The sequence below is a fragment of the Chroicocephalus ridibundus genome, chromosome 6 (genome assembly GCF_963924245.1).
Source record: "Chroicocephalus ridibundus chromosome 6, bChrRid1.1, whole genome shotgun sequence".
Taxonomy (NCBI): Eukaryota; Metazoa; Chordata; class Aves; order Charadriiformes; family Laridae; genus Chroicocephalus; species Chroicocephalus ridibundus.
The window spans coordinates 50,769,930-50,784,595 of NC_086289.1; the positions used below are offsets into that span (position 1 = coordinate 50,769,930).

The following is a 14,666-nucleotide window of genomic DNA, read 5'->3' on the forward strand; positions in this document are numbered from 1 at the left end:
AGTAGGCGAGGGCCTCCCATTAGCTTTATCTGCGCGGCAGGCGGGGGGGCCAGGTGTTGAGGCGAATACAAATTAGCGAAGATAAGAGGGGGGCGCTTTAAAAGCAGATGAGGAGCATGCTGGCTTCTAAGAAAAACTCTTCAGCGAATACGTCGTGGTGAAATGGTGGTTTCAGGTGATAAAAGGTGTCTAGCTTCCCAGTTGGAAGGCTTTGAATTGTGTTTATTCTAATAATGCCTGTGAAAATACTGGTTGCTGGTACTATTTACCATTAAAGTGCGTAATTAGGTTACCTTTGAGAATGTCTTACTGTACATGCAAAACAGTAACTAGTTCTGTAAGTTTAATAGTTCAACTGCTCTAATTCTTTTTCAAACATGAAAGGTAGTTGGATGAGAACATTCGTTTCACTTGTGAAGAATACTAGTCACTGGTGTTTAGTATTCCCCAGTTTTGACACAGATATCTAGACTGCAAGCTTTGTTGTTAATATTCAGTAGGGAATATATTGAGCAAATTATAAATGTCTAAAATAATAGGTTATCATAGAAATTTTGGCAAGCTGATGGTGCAAATATGTGACTAGAAATGAATCATACAAAATCTATAGCCAAAGCAACATGTAAATGGCCCTATTTTGCTGTCATTTATGTGGCACTTAAGTTTCATAGAATGTTTTGGCAATTCATGCAAGCATGTCATAGAATTTATAAGAAAATTGTATTCTTCCCTTCCAAAAACAGCACACAGCTCAGCAGACTGGCAGGTATGAAAGGGGCTGAATTCCTAGAAATAGGGTGGAGATCAAGTTAAAGGAGCCAAAACAAGCAACTTCAGCATAGTCTTCTTTTCCAAGAATGAGCAGAAGCCAAAAGAGGAGGGCAGATTCAGCGTGTGCCCCATTTAGACACGTTATCTTAAGCTCCTTAGTTTTGGTGCATTTAGATCTGTTACCTCAATTAATGCTAATCATAATAATTCATAGAAATCACAGGATGTGGGAGTTATAAATGCCTAGACTGATGGATTTTCTAACATGCACCAGGTTTTCTATAATTGGCACCATTTTCTGTAATAATGTACTCCATTTTCATGCAATCATAATTCCAGTCCATAATTCTTAACGATGCAGTGTTTGTTGCCTAAGTACAGGTCCAGATCTTATTACCGGATGCACAAGTTCTGAGGCTGTCATTCTCTTCTGGGACCTAGGAGATCTGGATTTCATTTCTAGCTCACTTCCTGGGTCAGCCTGAGCAATCATTTATTAATATTCCATCTTTTATGTCCTTATTGATACAACAGTGATAATAGAAGTCACAGGAACCACAGGAGGCTAAGTAAATGAATGATTTGTTCAGATCCTATAATTAATGGGCCACATATGTAGGTAGATTAAAAAAAAAAACAAACCACTGTTCTTGTACTTTTTACCAAAGTGTGGGATTTGATACCCATTAAGTTCTTAATGGTTTTTTTTCTTGTTCTACACTGAATTTGCTAAAAAAAACAGGTCTTCTGGATTATTTTGTACTTACGTAAATAGTTAGTTAGAAAAAAACCCGACCTGCTGCTCTCTTTCTTTAATCTCATGCCACCATTTACCTCATGGATTTCTTTTACCTTTTTGTCTGAATGTTCATTTTTCTTATCAATAAAATTGAATAAAATGAGAAATACTGTTCACAAACTACAATTTTTTTAAATGGAAAAATACAAAAGTTGACAAAACTTATTTCTTTAGTCTTCCTCATACATGTCCCATATGTGCCATTACCCAGCTTTCCTCAACATGAAAGACGTTCTTAAGTAAGAACAGCAATTTAGTTCAGCTGAAGGGCTGGCACATAAAAGGTTGGTTGAGTTCATGTAAGACAATATCCCTTTCCATGAACAACTATTAACAGTATAGGTTCTGTTTCCTAGTTATGGCTGGCCTGATTGGAAAGATAATTCAGTAATTGGAAAGAAAATAAGGAAGAAATAAACAGAAACATCATTTTCATAACCCATGTACACTTAGCACAGGAGTGACGCATGCGGTTAGCACTGCTTACGCCTTACTGCTAACTATATAATCCATGTAAATATTTATAATACAGCTATTATCAGTGTAAACATACAGCTTAGTCATATGTTGACCCATAAAGAAAAAGTGACATTGAAATCTTTCCTTTGCTTAATAGCACAAGGCTTAAACAGGTTTTAGGAGCAGTACAGCAAGGTCTCAGAATACTCATTTTTCTGAGAGTTATACTGAGGCTTTTCAACATGAAATAATTGGGAAGGAACAGCCTGCTATGGAATGCATGGATGCAAATTAAATCCATATCTGAAGGATATTTTTTTAATTAATGCTGGGAATCTGATAGCAGCATATTTTAAACACTGTTTATGTTAATCTTGAAGGAACTAGTTAGGACTAGCCTACAAATGTAAGAAGAATGTCAAAGCATAGTTACGGTAAAGGAACTGTGACTCTCCTTAACTGTCAGTATGTGACAGTGTTTACAAATAGTGGAAGAAGAGAGAAGCAGTAACCCAGAATTAGGTATGTAGAATATTATGAGTCTGTCAGAAAATTAACAAAATACAGATGATTAAAGGATGGGTTTAAACATGTTATTAGTTTATATACAGCTATTGTACCACTGCTACCATGCTGGTTCTGAAAACATCGTAACGCTTTGGAAACTGTGGAGGCAAGCCCTTCTGAGAGATACATACGGAAGTATGAGCTGATAACAAATGTTTTGTATGAATTCAGGGCTTACTTTTTCGGAGTCTTTGATCTGACATTAACTTTGTCTTTGCAATGTAGCCCACCCATACTAACTTTTCCTTAGCTGGTGGTGTACTTTCTCCAGTTCAGCTGCCATCATCACCAATACTATATAACTTTATAATACAGTATGGACAAATGGAGTGAAAAATGTGGATGCTTTCTCTGCAGTTTATAGAGATAAAAAGGAATATATCATGGAGGTTCTTGATCTGTTCATATAGTCTGCCAGAAGGAATAGAAGGAACATCTGGTGGAAAATAAAAGAGTGCATTGGTCTGAACGTCCGCCGGAAGAAACGGACTAACATCAAAAAGGTTTCATAACACTTACAGCCAAAGGGCCCTTTGATCATCTAGTCACCTCCTGCTTATCCAGATCCTGCCACATTGCATTGAGAGGCTTCAGTTAAACCAAAGCATTTTCATTCTCAAAGGCCTAAGCTGTTGTGTGTGACCAGAAGAGAAGAGAGTAGACCAAAAGGCAATGTTAAGGAAATCAATGTGTGAAATATGCCAAGAAGATGCTACCAGGCAACCCCTCTACGCAACTAAAGGGCTTTATAAAAAAGATACCAAAATCAAAGAGAATATAATTTGAGATCACTGGTTATTGGTTATGGAATAACAAAACAGTAACCTGCTGTCATCTAAAATTGATTTTAAAATGTGTATACGCAAACATTTATCTTCATTTTGCTTGGCAACAGGGATGTTAAATGATCATTTAACTGAAAGAGGGTAGGTTTAGATTAGATATTGGGAAGAAATTCTTTACTGGGTGGTCAGACACTGGAACAGGCTGCCCAGAGAAGCTGTGGATGCCCCATCCCTGGAGGTGTTCCAGGCCAGGCTGGATGGGGCTTTGAGCAGCCTGGTCTAGTGGGAGGTGTCCCTGCCCATGGCAGGCGGGTGGAACAAGATGATCTTTAAGGTGCCTTCCAACTCTAATTATTCTATGATTCTATAATCATTACTAAGGCAGTGTGAAAGTTGTTCACCATAATAATACTACAGGCAGAAAATATTCTGCTGAATACAGTTCTTTTTTCAGTGGCAGCATAACTTACATCTCATCATTCACAGTTTATACAAATCATGAAGTTAAAGTATATTCTTCTATTGGCAGGGAATTTTTGTTAATACTGTAGCTGTGAACATTTTGTGATTATTTTGCATTTCTATAAAGCATTCGCATAATGTTTTCCTTTATGGAAACATGGGTTTTGATCGAACGTTCTATGAAATTTTAACTGCTTTACAGAAAGGATGTATCAGTAATCTGGTGATACCTTTGTGTGCTCCGTTGACCTGCAGGATGCCAGGACAGTGGAAGCAATGTGCTCCCCCAGGGAGATGAAATGTCGATTTGTAGTACTCCCAGGTTCCCAGCTCTCAAAGTTGGGCTAATCCATAGGCAATACTGGAGGGCTTTATCTGGCACTCCTTGTAAAGAAGGATTTGTCAAAGATAGTAAAGGAATTTATCCAGAAATTACATTAAGCCCCTTTTTGGAAGTCTTTTCTTGCTCTGTATTTTCTCATGGATATATGAGTAGAATTCAGGTTCTGCATGTTTTTGTCTTTTTATGCTAACCTTCGTTCTACAACATACACGCTCACCAACCAACTCATGTCCCCTGCAGAGAGGTTGAGAGGCAGAGCCAGGTGGGGAAGCATTTGGAGAGGGTGCTGATGCCAGCAGAAGACTGGTTCTAAGTTCTTACTTCACGATTGAGCCTTTTTATTTCTGTTTTCATACAGTGAAAGAAGCTGTATTGCCCTTGGAAGTTTGAATCCCAGAAGTATGAAGAAGGCACAGTATGTCATTCGTAATATTGAAATGTGAGTTGATTATTTGGTTTTGTTTTTTTTAACTTGAAGGGCTATCTAAAGTTATCTTTAACATACTAAGTTTTATTTAACAGAAGTAACCCTAACAAAAGCATCTGTCATGGCCCAGAATGCACTGGTAGGCCTTAATTGTCCTGACCAGCCTCACCTGGGTCCCCACACCCTGCCCTGGGGCCATTTCAGGTCAGCCCTACACCCTGGGTCCCTTCTTAAGCAGGGCTGGTCTCCAGTTCCGCTATGGTTTTGCCCTGCCTATGGGTCCTGCTGAGCTGGGCCTGGCCTTGGTGGGCTGGTCGCTCAGTCCAGCCGTGCTGTGTTTGATCCAGACTTCCTGGCTTTGCCTCTGACCTGCCTCATCATGGTGGGGCTGCCCTGTAATTTGGGCTCTTGGTTGAACCCAGCTGCCACCCCTGGACCTCTTCTGCTCAGGTACCTTGGAGCTGGGTCACCTTCACATAGGTTGTCCCTGAGTAGGAAAGGAGCAAATACGATATTCAAGGCAGTGAATCTGGAAGTTACAATTCAAAATTAGTAAGCTCTATCAAAGCATTATTTTAACTTATTTCATTATTAGTTCTGTTTTTGAAACATTCAGTAGAAATTACAAAGTTGCTGTAGAAATGAGAAAAAGTAAATGAAATTAAGATCAAACTGGTTTTACGAAGGATTTTTAGCATAGAAAACAATGTATGAATTATAATCAAACTAAGTAAAACTACTGAATATCACCTAACCTGGGAGCTTGTATTTTGTAGCTGGGTGTTACTCAGGTTCAGCTCAGGAGAAATTTCACTCTGATGTGGCTGAACAGAATTTTCTGGCAAATATAGTATATTTTATTTGATTGGCTAGTATAGATGTGAAAAGTAGACAAGCTTTCATGTGCACAAGGCTATATTCAGATATGAAATAGAAGTGGTGGACTTCAAAGTTAACTAAAAATTGTGAGCCTTTTTTCTTCATTAACTTTAGACCATACTGGAAGTTGCACATAGCAGCTGAGTGGTAATAACTGGTGAGTCTACTGGGGATGCTGCTGCTTCTTGTGTGTGTATAGGAAACAAGCAGCAGTCTTTAGCTTGGTTTCAAGTATTGAGTTTCACCCCTGTTTTTGTGGTAGTGCTGCTGTAGCTGTAATGGCCTCCTTAGGACAAAGAAGTGTGCAGAAGATGTAGACCAGGTTGAGTGACCTGGTCTAGTGGGAGGTGTCCCTGCTGATGGCAGGAGGGTTGGAACTAGATGATCTTCCAACCTAAACCATTCAATGTTGTACCTCTTGTTGGTGGCACCAACAAATAGAGATGGAAGCCCTCCTTCAGACCCGAGATAGCAGTGGGAGATGCCTCCACGTTGTTCTGCTATGACTGCCTTTGGTGACACGTAGCTGAGGCTGAGAAATGGTCTGCCATGGTGCAGTCACTGTGCAAACAGCTGCAGCAGGTTGCTGTCTTACTGCTCTAGTTTATTTTCCACTCTGCTGGAGATGACTGCCTGTCAATCTTCTGCTGATAGACCTTCCTAATCTTCTTTAAACAAAATCTGGAGGTTGGGGGCTTGGAATCAGGCTGGGGCTGTCTCCAGGCTCTGGGTGGGGCTGGAGCAGGCCAAGATTCACATCATCCTGTACATGTGCTGCAAGGAGGCAGCACAGCTCCCAGCTGGAACAAGTAATACAGCCCCAGGCTGTCCTGTCCCACAAGCCATCCCCACAGAGGGAATCTCACGCTTCAAAGGCCACCACTGGAACAAAGCAGAGGTCGGGGCAGAGGGCTTGCGATTGGTGTGGAATGAGCACCCATGAGGGCATAAAGATAATGCTCAGCCATCTGCATGGGTGTTTATGCAAACTTTCTAGGACTCGTTCAGGTTTCTGGGGATCTTCCAGCTTTCTAGGTTGAAGGGCAAGTTTTTCAGCTATTAGTGAGACGAACCCTCCCACTTCCCAGAGTCAAAGAATTCCCATGGGGGTTGCCCCAGGGTCGTCCTCCTCCTCTTCTAAAAACTTGTGAGAGTCTATTTGCAGCTTTTTCTTTCAGCAGCTGAATAATATATACTTCTGCTACTTGTCACACTTATTTGGATTATTCATTCTGTGTTTTAATTCTGATCTGTGTCCAATGATCTTGAGAAATATATTTTTTAATTACTTGTTCTCTTTACTGCTTTCCATCTGTAAAATAATGGTCTCTGGCAGCTTTTTGTCTTTTGGCATTGCAGAGTACCTAGCTCAGTTACAACAAGGTGACTCAGCATTCTGCGCAGCCACTTGTGAAGGTTTCAGCCAGGCCTGTGCTTGATTAATGAGCATTGGCCTATTCTCCAGATAAATTCATGCTGGATTTTGCCCAAGGGCTACAGAGTGGGCACTCCAGGGAATTTAGTGGAAGAAATCTGTACTTGAAATGACTTTTCTTTGAGATCTGTTTACTTAATGATTGCTTGCTTGAAGGTAATACCACTGATAAGGAGGAAAGGCCAGTCAGAAATGTAAAGCGAAGTACATTCATTAGATATTTTTTTTTCTCCTGTTTGTGTATTAAAGCCAGTTCCCTCTCAGAGGAAAGATTATGTGGTAGACTCTATACTGGGCTGCGTCCCTGAGGTAGGTGGGAGCGCACAAGATGTTAACTTGCATCTGCATGGTGCCTTTCAGTGGTGGCATTTGTGACATTGTGGACTTGGCAGTGAGAAGTAGACCCCCTCCTGCCCCTGCCAGAGCTGCTTTCCTCAGTGTTGACAGGCATATCTGTGTTGATAATGGTCACCAGCCACGTATATGAGCATGTTTTAGTGATTTCCTGAAAAATTAATGTGTGGCAATGTTACCTGCATGCTGGCCTCCCCCAGTGACTTTGGAACAAATGGACTGGTTCCAGGCTCATCTGCCAGAAGTATGGGTTACTCGTGGGCCGCAGGTCCACCACCTCCTGCGGCTGCCACTCTTGGTCAGCCTTTTTGGTGAGGGGAAGTTGCTCTGTGCCGTGTGATGGGAATGACCAAGAGTGTCCATGCAACTCTAGAGCTGAGCTCAGGTCCTGGAGACATGGCAAAAGATACCAAGTTTATCTAACAGACACTGATCGTTTTTAGTCATGCCCTCTTGGCAGCTGGGGGGCTGTGTGTTGGTGGACTTGTGAGCAAGCTCACACAGCTTTACCTGCCTGGACCGTGTGGTGGTTCTCTTCCAGTCAGCAGGTCAAGGAGAGATAGATAGGGGACTTCAGAGAGGCTTGAAACCATTGGGTTCGAAACGGGAAGCAGGGAGGGAGAGGGGTAACCAAGCAGTATGTAGGGAACATGCCAGGGAGCTGATAGTGTTATGATTGAACCTGATATTCAGAACAGGCAATCAGGATTAATTTTTCTGCTATTAATGACTTCTAGATTTATATAAGAAGCTGGACACCTGTTTGATACACCATTGGGGGAGAAGGTGTTTAAATACTTAGCAAAAAAATCTACCAAGTATGTAATGTATGCAGGATTTGAGTACTTCTGTTGGTGTATCAGAGAAGTGTTTCTCTAAAGGAATCATATGTGATTCTGCAAATCCCAGGTTCATTTGCAGAAGGAGAAGAAATAAATGGATGTGTGCACAAAAAAGTCAGTACGCTGAAATGAAGAAAGCAACAGAAGACAAAACACAATATGTGTGTTTTTGGAGCATCTGTCAATCTAAAGTAATAATAAATAAGTAAACAGAACCTTTATAATTTGTGCAAGTTAATCTGTTTCAGGGCTGAATTAACTAAAGCATATCCCTATGAAATAACCTTCGTTATATAAATCAGCGTGCTGATGGATTACTGAGTTTGCAGCCAAAAACCCATACCACCATAGGTGTGAAGTTTCCTGATCATCTAATAAATTGATAACTTTGAAGCCTAGTTGTGACAATTTAAATGTCATCACTATTAAACAAGTTGCCAAAATGCAAACAACCATCCTAAGTCATTAAGATGCAATTATAAAGGACAGCTGGGTCTACTATCAGTCTGGGCTGTGGGGACTCATAATGGGGAAAAACATGAAACTTTCACACAAACAGAATGAGACTGCTGTACATGCCAACCAGAGCCTGCATGGGAAGCAAGGGAAACACGTATTTTGTGCATACGCAGCTACTGATGCTTATAGCAGGCTTACATTACTGATATGGACATAAGAGTCAGTGACAGCACGGCATCTAGCAAATGTCTTCGCCTTCTCTCTGCCGTGTATGAGAAGTCCTTTTGCTTATTAATAGGGTAGGCTTTACTAATGAGAGAGGCAGATAGACTGGGTAGCAGTTACAATCTAGCAGATATAGTTATGAAGTGGGACTAAACTTGCTCTATTGTGGAATGGCAGCACAGGTGTTGGAAGCTCTGTTTCGAGAACCAGGTGGACTTTAAGTGATAATGAAGGTTTGCTTTTTGGCTGAGAGTAATAAAGATACTTTATTAAAGGCTTTGCAGGCATGGACCCGATACATTTATGAGTGCTGTATTTAGTCATATTGATAACTAAGTTACTGAACTTTATTTTTTAGGTTTATTATTTGCTTGATACTTAGGAATGGCCATGATGCAGACAACAAGCCCAGTCCCTGCTCAGGACTTCCAGCTCCTGCTATGTATGGTATAGCTCTAAATTCGCATTGGTTTCAACTGCATCCCAGTAGGTTCTGTTAATCAATGATGCAGCATGTAGTTGATTAGATTTACTGCTGATATGAACAGTGGAAATGGTGAAACAAGCTAGAACGGTGATACTGCTTCATTAAAATAGTAACTCCAAAAGGCCCTACAGTCTTTTGGTGTATTATTTATATGTATTATGGAGCTACAACAGCTGTTAGCTTCCAGAATTAAGCCCCATTTTCCCTAAATGTGGCAGGAGGGGTGAAATAAGTGGGAACTGATGATAATTGGTAAAATTGTAAAAGAAATATCTTTTATGTTATGTGTCTTAATGCAAGTAATAAGTGTTAGAGAGGTACTTCTTTGAGGCTTTTACAAATCTAAATAGACTAAAAAAATATATAGGAATGCTAGCATTTTATTTGAATTAGTGTGATTCTCCTTTTTACTATACATCAGCCTATAGCATATCATTGTCAAAAAACCCATTTGAGTATGTTGCAAACAATTCTAGGGTGTGTTCTAACTGATCAATATTCCTATAATATGTAGGTATCAAATTTTCCATGTATCTTTTTCTGCTCTGAAGTAAATCCTTGTGGTGCCTTAGGGCGTCCATTGTGCTGAAAAACTTGTTCATTTATTCTCACTAAGAGAAGTGTGCTATTATGGGTGTTCAAACCATTCATTTCCTTCTTTTTGTATACTTGGAAATGCTACAATAACTGGGTGTACTAGTGTAATTATCTACCTTTCACTCTGTAAATTGTAATTTTTGTTTGTTTTGTAATGAGAATCAGTTGGTATGGAGCTTAGAGAAACACTGAAGATTACAAACTGTTTCTAATGAACAGATTGTTTTCTGATGCAAATGGAAAGCCAAGTCGAGAGAGATTTTTTATTTTTTTTATACAGAAGGATACAGCCTCTCAACAGACTTTGTCCTTATTTTTTGGCAGATTTGGCCTGCCCTACTCAAAGGCATAAACAAGCTTCAGCCTATCAACACAGAAATGGGATGCTAACCTGCCAAATAAAAGGAAATGAATAAATGGAAGAACAATAAAAGTCAGTAAAGTAGGAAGTCTCATGCAGTGTGAATGATTTCCTATATAGCATAAGCAAAATTTTCTGCTGTTTGTTTCACACAGCTATGCTAAGGATGAATAGTTGTTTTGTCCCCAATTCTGTTATGAAAAGCGTGCAAATTCCAGAGATTACACTCGCTAATGAATGGAATGGTTATTTTGAAAGGAAAAATAAGCTTTCCTATAATTTCTGTTCATGTTCTCACAATGTGAGATGACAACTTGCTGCAGGTTTAGGAAATTAAAATAAAATGTTAGTTTTCCAGGTGCGTTGTAATTTAGCAAAGGTGAAGCTACGTGGTATTTCTCACTGCACAGTAAGAGTCAGTAAGATGACATTGTAAAATATCCTTAGTAATAGTCAGTTAGAAAGTCTGCAGGGGATGAGGTCAAAGAAAGGTTAGCAGCTGACATCAAATCAGATGCCAGATGTGCTGACCCTTAATCATAGGCTTTCGCAGGCTTTTTTGGACTGCAATTCAGCATAACATTATTGAATTCACCTTTAGATTAAATTGGTCTGCTTTGACATATACAAACCCATATGCAAGTTAATGGCTGTGTCATCCACTTAATTATGCAAGATTTGATAACAGATCAGTGAAGTGACCTCTGCAAGTGCTACTTTTCAAGGTCCTTACCATTTGCATTTTCAATGAACAGAAAGTGGCACTCCCCTTTTAGGTTGTGTTGGATCGTTAGTTTTGCGCGTACAAATTAAACCTGGGAATAGTAATCTGCAACGTGTTTTTCTTTTTTCTTGCAAGATTACTTAGAGCCATTTAACTTGGCACTGTGTTACGATGAAAGTTATGTACTGCTCATGTACTGGTGCAAAATCTTTGGCTTTGCAGGGAAAACATTCTTGGAGACAGTAGTCCCAGCAAAGGCATAGGTATTACTCAGTGGACTGAAATTAAGCATGGTCAGAAATTTTTGAAGGATTGAAATCTCTCAGAAAAAAACCCAGATTTTCATAAAGGTCAAGAGATGACAAAGTTAAGATGATATATGCAAACCCTAACTGTTCCTTCTTGCTTATATATGATTCTGCCGTCTTTGCTTGCAAGATGATTCTGCTGAGCATTTTTGCATTAGAACTGAAGTGAAAGAGGGTTTCACATGGTAAAATTTCTACTAGTTTAACAAATATTTTTGTGCTGTTAATGTAAGCTTAAAATAATTACATATTGATGTAGTTTTATCTTTATTCAGAGGATATGCGCCTGACTTGCTTACTCAACAAACTGCATAGTAATCAGTAGTATTAAGGTCAATGGCAACAGATCTGTCTCTCACTGTGCGCTAGGGAAGACATTTACTGAATATTACACTGGTGTAGAATCAAACTCACTGCTGATTCCATTGAAATTATTTCTCTTTCATACAACTGTGGGAAAGGATTTAGCCAGAAACTGGCCAGTGGGCTTATGCCCTTTGCAGTTTTCATTGTGCATAGTCCAGCTCACATACTGAATAAGGCAGGTATGTGAAAGAGATAGCGTGTTTCATAGATTGAATATCTGACCCTCTTCCCAGTGAGGTGACTTCAGTGGGAATTGTGTGCTCCTACAGTGAAAGACCTTAATGGTGTCCATAATGACCTGGAAACCCACAGAAAATGTTATAATCACAGCTATTAGCATAGTATCCCAGTTCTCGCATACTGAAACAGCAGAGCTCAATGGTCTGATCTCTCCTGTTCGCAAGGCAAAGGGAGGCATGTGTATGGACCAAGCTTATCCCATGTCTGATCTTAGAGTCTATTTGTTGTATTTCTTAGCACGTATTTCATTCTTACTTCTTTATTCTGTCCTTTGTTCCTATTAACTTTTGCTGTGGGAAAGAACAGTTAAATTATTTTAACACTTAAACCTGAATTTGTGGTCCTTCTAATTTCATCTGGATAAGGAGTTTCAAGCCAACAGGTTTTGGTCGGGTGCTTTTCTGCTCGCAGGAGTTTCATCCAGGAGGTTGATAATTTCTGAGGAATGCAGCTATCAAGGAAGACTGACATCCCAGATTTAAGAAGAGTCTTGGCTATATTAGGCTGCTTCCACAAAGCTAACTGCAGTTCTCCAGTTCCCCTAACAAGCCTCTATTCTACTTTTCAATGAAAAAACACTGAAGTTCTAAACAGATATATTTCTCTTGCAAGTCTGAAGACTTCAAAGTATATACCTATTTCATATAGGCATGCTTTCTCTTTGAGCATAATCATATGCATGAGCAAAAGTCATAGATATAAAATACAGGACTTACAAACCATGGGATAGGCATCCATGTTGTATTGCAACCCTGTTGGGGTGAGAAGCCCAGTGGGTATCTCCAACTGGATGGCAGAGGTAGACATTGCAATCCAATTCATCAGCTGTAATATTTGTAAAGAGGACATTTATAAAGTAACTAATGGGTTTATTCTTATTAAGTGGCTGATGCCAATATCAGAGTCACCAGGTTCAGCTGAGAGGGAGGGTATGATTAATATCTCTTCCTCCCATGGTTTTTAGAATTCTCTCTGGCAATAAAAGAGTAGTAGTGAGGGTAATTCCTACCAAAACCAGAACAAGGCTGTGGCTGATCGGTGAAGCTGTACTATGCTGTAGCACATACACACAGGACCTTGGTGGAGATGTGTTTAGGACGCTAATCCTGTTTAGGAAGCTGCACCTATGTCTTATACCAAGTTTGCTATAGTACTCCAGTAACATAAGAAACTGGATATTCTACAGTAGTTTAATTGAAAGTTAAAAGGAGACATTTGAAGTTAGTTAAATGTGAAAGTATTTCATAATGAGAATAAATTCCTCTGGGATATTAATTTTTTTATTACTTCTCCCACCACATGGACAGCTTTGGACTGGAGGTTAAGAACAAAAGCTGGATGCTTCTGCTGAAATTCTCCATATAGAAATAATTACTGAGGGCAACTTTTTAACTTATCTTTCAGTTCCAGACTTGACAATCCTTTCAGACAATTAGGGGGAAGCAGACCTCTCCATTAGCTTTTTCCAGGTTGTTCTGCAGACTCAGGAAGACGTTATTTATACTCTGTTCGTGTATTTAAGTTGATCTTTGTCATTGTGCGGCCAGAAACATCTGTTTTAAACAACAGAAGCTGAGATTGTTAATCACTATTCTATAGGAATTAATTCACTAACAAACTGCATAGCTGTAGAATCATGCAATAACTGGAGCCTTGCTGATAGCACGGATAAGCTGAGGGTTTAATTGTATTGAGATGTCAGTCTTGCTTCTGTCATCACTGCTAAATAACTCTTAAAGGCTTAAAAAGCCCAAGAGTTATCCTGTCCCTGTATGAAATTCAAAATTCATTTATTCCGTCTCCTGGGTGCTGTTTTTAGAAATAGCGGGAGAAACAGACAAATCAGTCTAGCAACTATATTTGTGTTTATAGTTTAATCCTATGAAAACAGGAAGAAGTAAGGCAATTGTAGTCATCTGCAGAAATCAGAATATACTTAGTAGCATGTTCAGATTCTCTTTTTGGTAAAAATATTTGAATTGGAAAATTGTGTGATCCTGAAAGATTTCTCTCTGAGAAAGCAAGCAGAGGAACTGCAAATGGACACAGAGACAACGTCTGGAGGCAACCTCTGTAAATGCTGCCAGTAACAACAAGGAAATGATAGGGTGCAAAATATCCTGAATACAGTAAAATATTTTACTTCACAGTATTTACACTAGTTTTGTACTTGAAACATGAAAGACTAAATACAGAAGTGATCCAAACAGCTCAATAAATCCAAATGGTGCAGACCTAGAAACTGCATCCTTGAACTAAGAGCTCTCAAAGAAAAGGAGAACAAAGATAGGAATCCTGCAGGGAGTAGCTTCATATGTAAAACCAAAAAACAACTATATAGAATGAAGAAACCTCAGCTTTGTGTTCTGCAACTTGGCCCTTGAGTTTTAGACCTTTAGCTCTGGTTTTCTTCAAATATAGGATGCAAAGTCAATAATATAGTCCTGCCAGTCTGTGCACTGGGCTGAGCAGTGCCTCTCCTAATCACATTGTCGTTATGTGAAGGGAAGCCCTGAAAATCAAACAAATATAAGCAAACTATTTTACCAGTTGCTCTCCCCCTCCCCTATCTTATAATCATACTGATTTTTCCAGATTCTGCAGTTGGGCTCTGCTGGTTTCTTTCAAGTCTGCCTAAATCCATCAGTTGGTAAATGTCGTCTTCCTGTATATATTGGAGAAAAAAAAATGCAGATGTTATCCACTCTGAGACCCTCCTCTCCATAGCTGATCTCGTCTCTTGGGTGAAAAACAGCTATTGGCTGTACTTTCAGCG

At 39.5% G+C, this 14,666-nt stretch overlaps 1 long non-coding RNA gene across 1 annotated transcript; it reads left to right on the forward strand.

Moving 5' to 3' along the window:
* Positions 1 to 55: 55 nt before the first annotated feature.
* LOC134517791 (uncharacterized) lies at positions 56 to 10,334 on the forward strand. The gene is made up of 3 exons (XR_010071740.1): positions 56 to 185; positions 4,545 to 4,625; positions 10,216 to 10,334. It is a non-coding gene; the product is annotated as an uncharacterized LOC134517791 (long non-coding RNA).
* Positions 10,335 to 14,666: the final 4,332 nt, after the last annotated feature.